Raw genomic sequence first — 10,119 nt, forward strand, 5'->3', positions numbered from 1 at the left:
TATATATAGAGAGAGACAGAGAGAGACAGAGAGAGAGACAGAGAGAGAGAGAGAGAGAGACAGAGAGAGACAGACAGAGAGAGACAGACAGAGAGAGAGATACATACATGCACACACCCACACACACATATAATACATATATATACATATATATAGAGGGTGCGGTGAATATATTGTCATCGAAAGTACGCAAAAATGAAAATAATACTGACATCTCATTTTAACAGATATATTTACCCAAATTTACATAAAAATATCTTGAAATACTAAAGAGTAAATTTATTCAATAAAATCACCATTGGCTTCAACCATGGCCTCCAGCTCCAGACAACTTTGGAATCTCCTGCAACTCTTCTGGACGGTCTCCTTGTTTAAGTCGGTGAATGATGCCATAATCCTTGCCTTCAGTTCATTTTTGGTGTTACAAGGTGTTTTGTTGGTCTCTTTTTCATCTGCACTCCACACATAATAATCAAGGGGGATTGCAGTCTGGGGAGTTGGGTTGTCAGATGTTAGGGATGATGTGGTCGCATGCCAGACATAGGGTCTTCCAGCAGCCACCCTCTTGACTCAGGGCAGTACTATCTCCTCCAGACACCTGATATAGGCCTGTGTTGGGTGTGTGGCCGTGTGGGAAGATGAACGGAGACATAACATCACCATCATTAGTGATCACGCCAAACACCATGTTGACTGGATGTTTGATTTTAATCACTCTCGGTACATGTCCTCAGATTGACACCCAAACACTCTGAAATGTTCATAATGGAGCCTCTGGTGTGAATGCCAAGCATTGCAGCATGTCATTTCCAAATTTCTGGCTGAATGAATTGCGTCATGATGCTGTTTTTCTCACAGATGGTACCTATCTGACCCTACTATACTGTGTAGTTGACAAAATCAAAAACAAACAACGCACATGTGGGAAATTAAAAATATAACTGGCGACAATTTACCCACTGCACCTGTGTATACACACACACACACACCACACACACATGTACACCCACACACACACATTTACACCCACACACACATACACATACATATATTGATGATGATGATGATGATGATGATGATGATGATATGTTTGCACAAATCCACTTCTTTTAAACCCTACTTGAGTTTTCTTTCACACCTGATCTCACAATGATCAGATACCATATTCCAAAAGATACCTCTTTAATCAAATATTGCATATAGTTAAGTATATTAATTCTTCATAGACATACAATTAAACCTTGTTATTCATATATTTTACCTCAAGAATAACTTCTTACATTTTATGTTTCTATCTTGAAGGCAAATACTTATAATTAAGCTACTTTTACAATTATAATTAAATTATATTATTACATGTTTATTTTCATAAGTACAAGTCTGTTAATACCAGACAATTAGTATTAGAAAACACATTATACATTAATATCATACACACTTCTAATATTAAATCAGGTTCGTATAAATTCAAATTTTAAATAATCCATTGCACTAAGCCAATTATTAGTTTCTTTCTAAAACTTATTAACATAATTCTAATATTAAGTCAAGCTTCCAAACACATGCAATTTGATTATAACTCGGTACTCTTAACAATACCATATCAATTTTGTATATGATTTCCAAGTCTCCAGAATACTTCTGAAAGTAATACAAGTCCCATTAATTTTTCAAACACTACTTTGGTTAAATAATTCTAATGGAATTTTAGTTCAATTTCAATTTATTTGATACTTTACTGCTAATTCATACACTCAACCTAGTCTCTCATATTATTCCTTATTACTTCATTAAGTTCCTTTCTTATAGCTACCCTCTTAATCTGTCCAATTAGATATTTTATAAAAATATTGATTTTTCATATCGTATTCACTTTCTTAGGTCATCCAATTAGATATTTCATACAATATTGGCTTTTCTTATCATATTCTTTCTCACCGTAATTTAATTTTTATTATAAAACCTAATTATTTATAGAATTTACCTTTGTACACTTAATAACACATATATAAACAATAGTAATTAAGCAAAACCTTAATAAAAAAAAAAACATGATCACAGTATATACTTAATTCTCTTCATTTAGATTTCTCAGACTTAGACATAAACTTTTATACCATGACTCCTATGCCACATTTATTTTAAATATTGTTTTTTAAGACATACATTTTTCTGGCCACATAGAAAAAGGTTTGTTGCTCTTCTTTACTGTTTGTGATTCTACTACACCTTATATGCATCCACTCTACATTTCGAGGTCAGACATTACTGTGATGGTAACAAGTTCCTGTCTTTTTTCATGTTTACTAAAACTTTAGTCATTGCTAAGTTTATACAGAAATCTTTCAATTTTAGGTTTCACTTGCTGTTTGGAATTTCTTCTCTTAATCTTCTACAGATTCAATTATAAGAACTAGGACATCAGTAATTAGGAATTCCCACAGATAGCTAGTCTTAAATTCCTCTGTTATGGTCTGTAGGACTCTAAAGAAAACTGGAGGCACTGAGGATTGAGTCCTGACGAGGCACATACCTTCATGTTAAATTCATTGTTGAACTCACTGTTGACTTTTATCATACTAACTGTGCTTCTGTAAACGGTTTGTGAAGCCCTCATTAATCATTCATCTTCCCTTACTTTCCTTGTCGAAGGCTTTTATCAGTGCTAGATATAGTGACTTATTTTTGTGTTTGTCTAACTCAGGCAATGGCATTGGTAGTACCTCTTTCTAAACAAAGTCAAATTGCATTTTATTTAGATTCTTTTCCTAAATCAGTTGTACAACAATTCTTTCTGTACTTTTAATAATTTCATGCTTCTGTAATTATCTCTCTCTAGAGTATCTTCTTTGTTCTTGCAGCAATTGATGATGGTGATACTATGTCAGTCATTGAGTATGATACCTTTGTATACTACCTGACTGATCATGTGAGTGACTAGTCTATGCACTATCAACTAGACATTTTAATCATCTCATCAGCTATCTCTAATGAACCAACTGCTTTCCCTTCCCTACATATAGTTAATTACACTTGCTACCATATTACTATTAACCCTCCGTTGGGTATACCAAGAAAAGATTCTTTTTCTTCTGCATTTTCCCCATTTAACGACCTTTCATAATAACTATTGTATCCTTTCTTTTTAGTGTCAATGAAAACAAGTCTTATAAGTCAATAAGACAAGACAATGAGCTGGCAGAATTGTTAGCATTCCAGGCAAAATGTTAAGTGGTACTTTGTTCATCTGTACATTCTGAGTTCAAATTCTACCAATGTTGACTTTACCTTTCATCCTTTCAGGGTTGACAAAATAACCACCAGATGAACACTGGGCTCGAGGTAATTGACTTAACTACTCCTGGGTATGAGGATAAAAACTGCATCCCTCTACCAAGCCATGTTGAGCCAGTGTGGCAAAGTAGGCTCATCAAACCAGTATGATCTCAAGCTCAGGTTCATGGCCTCTACATTGGACCATGGTTGGTGAAGAGAACAAGCTGAGGCCTTTGTCCTGCAATGGACTGAACATGAGCAATCCAATCCAAGAACAAACCTGCTGTTACACACCTTGCCTCTGTTGATGACTTCATTTTTTTCTAATACATTTTCTTACTACTAGAATACTTCATACCTCTAATCCTCATCTAACACAACATTGGCAAATCTCTTCTTAATTTTGGTTTCTCCCAAAATATAATATGCCTGAAGTTTAACATTTTCTTCTTACTACTTAATATTACATTTTGAAATCTTCTTTCTTACAATCTTTCCAGATTTGTCCTTTTACATTTACAGCTTTATCTTCAGTAATATTTCACCATTAAGTCTCTTTTGTTCGGTTTGACTTTGCACCAACCACAGATTTACTTTGTTGCATTCATTCAATAGATTATCTTATAGAAATTCTGTCCTTGTCATACACATCAGTATTTCTTTGAACGTATGGTTGATTGATGACTCTTTCAATTACTGCGTCTTCCTTCTTCAAATTGTCGTTTATGTCTGGTTTGCCTAGCTCTTACTTAGCTCTTACTATAAAGACACTAAACTATTTCCCTGTGTTGGGTGATACATTCTTCCTCAGGCAAAGAAATAGCTGTCACAATCATATGTTTACCTTGTTACTTGATAAGTAATTAAGTATGTCTTCTATGTTTGTCTGATTGGTAGGTAATCAAGTGCTTGTCTAGTTTTCCAAAGATGGATAATCTGGTTAACCTCTGCTTTCTGTACCTGAAAGACAGATAGTTTGTGTGATCACTTAATGGTAATTGGAAGATTCTCACATATAATCAGATGTTTCTACCTTTAGCTGATTTGTTAGTATTTTCTACACTCCAACAAATTACTACAAATAATCATTGTTATTACTATTATTGTCATTAAATCTGATGGTCGTTAGGTTTAACTACCTGGTATATGTTAAGTACTATGAGAATTAAACTTCATTTAATATTAAAAAGATTGTTAGCATGAACATACATATTTGTACTTGTACAAGGTTGTAAGGTGAAACTTTGATAATTGAGAGATATGACAGCAATATAATATATATGTTAAAGTGAAAGTAGAGAACATGTGAAGGTGAGTGCAAAGAGATGGGATGTAATGCCAAACCATGTTAAGATTTGATCTGTCAATTTTTTTATTTATTTATGTTGAATATCTGCTCCTTTCCACATTGTTCTTATTATCAAATCTGTAGTTATGTTGGAGATAGGAAGCCTTGTTCAGCTCAACATTGCATGACCTCTGTTTCATAACTTATATAAATAATCCTTAACATAAGCAGAGAGTGAATTTACCTCAAAAGTTGGTGACCTTCTTCCAACAAGTACACACAGAGGACAGAAATCCCTTTATTCCTGTCTCAAGCTGATCCAGAGCTAAAGATCTGTCTCTTCACAAGAGGCTCACTCCCTTCACCATCGTTGCTATAACAGCATGATACACAATCAACACTTACACATTTTCACAACCCTATGTGCATATTAACACATAGTGCACAAATATATACTTAAATTAGTAATGATTTGATATTAATAATTATAAGTGTTCATGCAATAAACATTTTTATATATACATATATATGTATACACACACACACACACATATATGTATATGTATATGTATATATATATATATATATATATATATATATATATAAATATTCTTTATTTATGGTTTAAGGCTACCAATGCTTTCATGTAAAGAGAGAAATCCCTTAACAATTATCAAACGTGCCACATAGAACATCAGTGTTTGTCTCCAAGCTGGATTAAAAAAAAAGATGGAGATGAACACCGATGTTCCATGTAGCATGCTAGATAACTGTTAAGGGATTTCTCTCCAAACATGAAACCAATGGTAGCCACAACCCATGTATATATATTGATGTTTGTTTTGATGTTCAGTTATAATCAAAATTCTACATTAATCTGAAGGGTTACTCTATGATATTGTAGAGTGCAAGAATAGTATTGACAGGGACTCAGAAGTTTCAGCCAGCTAATCCATCATGATATTCTTTTATTCCTTTATTTGTTTCTGTCACTGGACTGTGGCCCTACTGGGGCACTGCTTTGAAGGGTTTTAGTCGAACAAATCACCCCAGTGTTTATTTTTTTAAGCTTGGCACTTATCCTGTCAGTCTGTTGTCAAACTACTAAGTTATGGGGACATAATCAAACCAACATCAGTTGTCAAAAGGTGGTGGTGGCAGGGTCGCAAACTCACACACACACATCTAGAATCACCTGACCAAACAAAGACATGGAAAGCAACCAAGCATAAACTTAGTCTGGCAGCTTACATTGACAGATAGCATTCTGAGTTAAATATGCTGCACAAACAATCTGTGATAAATACCCACGAAAATTTAGTTCAGGCAAATAGCATATAACTTCAGGACTTGCTGTATTGCACTACTTTTGAAAATCATTAAAATTAGGAAACCGGTTAAGTAATTATAAATAAATTATCTTAAAATGCATTTTCAACTATACTTTTTTTTATATATATATATATACGCACACACATACATACATACATACATACATACATGCATACATACATAATACATACATATATATAATACCTAGACCTAAAGCTTACAGTGAAACTGTCCCGGTGCTAATACTCAAACAATCTGTAATAGCTGACAAAAGCCATTGGTATATATTATATTACACACATGCACACACACACACACACACACACACACACACACACACACACACACACGTATGTATGTATGTATGTAGTAAGTAATGAATTTTTGTTATTAATAATTCGCAACTGTGCTTTACCTTAAATCTACTTTCCCAACTTCACATATTTAATTTTCTTTAATTATTTCTGTTGTTGTAAAATGCTTTACAGTCATATATTATGCATGTAGTGACTGTTCAGTAATCATTTCAGAGTTTATTACCGTGATCATTATGGTGACTCATTGAATTGTCTAACTTTGCTAATAACAGTAGGCATTATAATATATTGTTAAAAACTCTCTGGACCTTGTAGTTTCATCTTCTATGTGAAATTTCTATTGTAAAAATTTTGTTCCAACTCTGCTGGTTTGGTTGGCAGGCCAACATTTCCACTGAACAGTAAACGAGTCCATCACAGGATTACCTATTTACAGGCGAGCGGATCAATACGAAATGAAGTGTTTGCTTTTAGAGTGCAATGTACTGCCAGTCGGGGAATTGAAACCATGATCTTGCAGTCATAAGTGCTATACTCTAACCATTAAGCCATACACCTACTATAATGTTATATATAAATACACTTTAATTCAGAATTGTGTTTCAGTTTCTGGTGGCCTTTGAAATAAAAAACACATATAATATATAACTTTTTATATAAGCTACATAAACTTTACTGTGTGTTGGTAGCTTGGTATGTCTATAGAATAGCTACTATATTAATAGAAATAAACTAACTGATTTATGACTTTACACATCAATGGTATGTTATATTAATATTGTATTCCATGCATACCAATCGTACGGGAAACACACAAGTATGTACATACTACAAACGCAGACATGAGGAATAAGTACAGGAAGCTTAACATTTTCAGTACAACAACAGAAAATTCTTCTTATGTTTGTGAATTGGAAATAAAAGAAAATGGAAAACATCAGCAAATGAAAATCTAAAAGAAATAAAATCCACTTTTAATAAATTTTTATAATTCAATAACGATGTTCTTAATGAAGTATGTGAGTAATCTTTCTTTCTCCCTCTCGCTCTCGCTCTCTCTTTCTCCCTCTCTCTCTCTCCCTTTCTCCCTCTCTTTCTCCCTCTCTCTCTCTTTCTCTTTTTCCCTCTCCCACTCTCTTTCTCTTTCTCCCCCCTCTCTCTCATATATACATACACACATACATACACGCATTTACATACGTTGTCTTTTTCTACAAACATTAAAGGAGCATGCATTGCTGTGTGGTAAGAAGCTTGCTTCCAAATCACATGGTTTTGGGTTCAGCCCCACTGCATACTATCTTGGGCAAGTGTCTTCTATTATAGCCTTGGGCCAACCACTACCTTGTGAGTGGATTTGGTAGATGGAAACTGAAAGAAGCCTGCCGTATATATAAATATATATATATATATATATATATATATATATACATACAGTGTACATTTAAACACATAAGAGAGATGTCCATAATAGGACATCTAAACCGCTAGAAGGAGCAGTCAAACTCCAAATTAAATAGTTTGAAACCTTGGTTCAGGAAATAGATGGTAAATGTTTTTTATTTTTCATTCCCTTTCGAAATTATCCCTAATTGTGGTTTGGAGTTTGACTGCTCCTTCTAGTAGGTTAGATGTCCTATTATGGACATCTCTTTTATGTGTTTGAATGTACAGTGTATGTATTTATATGAATAATTATATAGTCTATTGACTAGTTTTTTTCTTCTCGTTAGACTACTGGTAGCAAAAAGAATTTCTAAATTTTTTTGCTACCCTGAGGTTTATCAATAATATATATATATATGCTTCTGTGTGCATGTCTTTGTGTCTGTGTTTGTCCCCCCCCCACCGTCACGGTTTGGCAACCAGTGTTGGTGTGTTTTTGTACATGTAACTTAGTGGTTCAGCAAAAGAGGGCGGTAGGATAAGTACTAGTCTTAAAAGAGATAAGTCCTGAGATTGATTTGTTTGACTAAAAAATCCTTCAAGGTGGTGCTCCAGCATGGCTGCAGTCAAATGACTGAAACGAGTAAAAGAATAAAGGAATAAAGAGTTACACACACACACACACACACTTCAAACATTTAACAAAAACACAACAAACAGAAATATTACAAAAACATAACAAATAGAAAATTCGTAGCTTATTCCTCATCAGTCAACATCCAAAAGATCATTACAATTTTGCTCCTTTATATAATTATATAATTATATAATCTAATATACACTGTATAAAAAGGGAGCTGCTGAAAGTTTCTTGCCATTAAGACATAGTTAGGCAGGTTTTTATAATGTGCCTTGTATCTCCAAACACTCTTCAGAGCCTCAATACTGTTTAAAGACACAAGGCAGGTTATAAGTTCTGCTTAACCATGTCTCTTAATAGCAAGAAATTATTAGCAGCTCTTATTTTAATATAATGTGCATTAAATGATTTTTTATCTCTCACTGGATGGAGTACTTTTTTTGTTTGTCTTACCTTAACAGAGCAGTAATATATATATATATAAAAGACCCAGCAAGCCAAGTGAAACCATAACCCATAACCTGTGGCCTTTGCCAGGGGTGTTGCCAGCCCACTTATGTGTACCTTTCCTTCATTGGACACTAAACTCTGCTTGCGAAGACCTGCTGAGGCAAGTGAAATCAAAATCGAACCAAATTCGATGACTGGCACCCATGCCAGTGGAGTGCTAAGAGCACCATCTGAACGTGATCATTGCCAGAGCAGCTGTCTGGCTTCCATGTTGGTGGTACGTAAAAAGCACCATTTGAGCATGATCGTTACCAGCGTCGCCAGTGCTGCTGGCCTGGCTCCTGTACAGGTGGCACATAAAAAACACCATTTTGAGTGTGGTTGTTGCCAGTACCACCTGACTGGCCCTTGTGCTGGTGGCACGTAAAAGCACCCACTACACTCTCGGAGTAGTTGGCATTAGGAAGGGCATCCAGCTGTAGAAACTCTGCCAGATCAGATTGGAGCCTGGTGCAGCCATCTGGTTCACCAGTCCTCAGTCAAATCGTCCAACCCATGCTAGCATGGAAAGCGGACGTTAAACGATGATGATGATGATGATGATGTATACGTACACACATATGATGGTTGCCTATTTATGCAGAGTCTGACCACCTCTTGTTCTTACACCTTAGACTCATCATGGCGTCTGATGGGGCTTTTTAAACCAGACAATGTTTTGAAAAGACACTCACATAGATTACATATCAGATTTGGACCACCAAGAGCTGCAGTTAAGTTCTGATCTTTGTGGACCTTAAAATGTCTTTTGAGGCCTTCATTAGATTTGTAGACCTTATGGAATACGTGCCATTGCACAGACATATAGGCAGAGTAGTTGGTGGAGGTTCGTATTCATGGGTCTGCAAATGAAATTTGAGTCCAACAAAAGAAAGGCAAGGTCTGTCACAGACTGTGCACACAAAAAGGTCACTGAGATTTATCTTCTCGATCACAACATTCTTCTTTAAATCTCTCTTGAGTTTTGCATGTGTTATCCTGGCCTTCTCAAAAGCTTTCACTCCACTCTGCACCTTTGTTCACCACCCAGCTCGATCCAAAGCAAGCGTTTCTATGGCTTCTGGACTTATATATATACACGAGGAGTGAGTAGACAAACAAAAGAAGAGAACTTAACACATTTATTGGGAGTTATATGCATGAGTCAAAACAGTTTGATTCAAACTCCTTGGTACTATGAGTTTCAAGCGTGTCACTAGTCTACGGCCATTAGAGTCCAATGGCCAAAGAGTAGCAATTCATTTGAAACTCAGAGTACCAAGGAGTTTGAATCAAACTGTTTTGATCCACAGATATACATATATAGACACACACACACACACACATACATACATATATATATATATATATATATATATATATATATATAT

The sequence above is a fragment of the Octopus bimaculoides genome, chromosome 3, assembly GCF_001194135.2.
Source record: "Octopus bimaculoides isolate UCB-OBI-ISO-001 chromosome 3, ASM119413v2, whole genome shotgun sequence".
Classification (NCBI taxonomy): domain Eukaryota; kingdom Metazoa; phylum Mollusca; class Cephalopoda; order Octopoda; family Octopodidae; genus Octopus; species Octopus bimaculoides.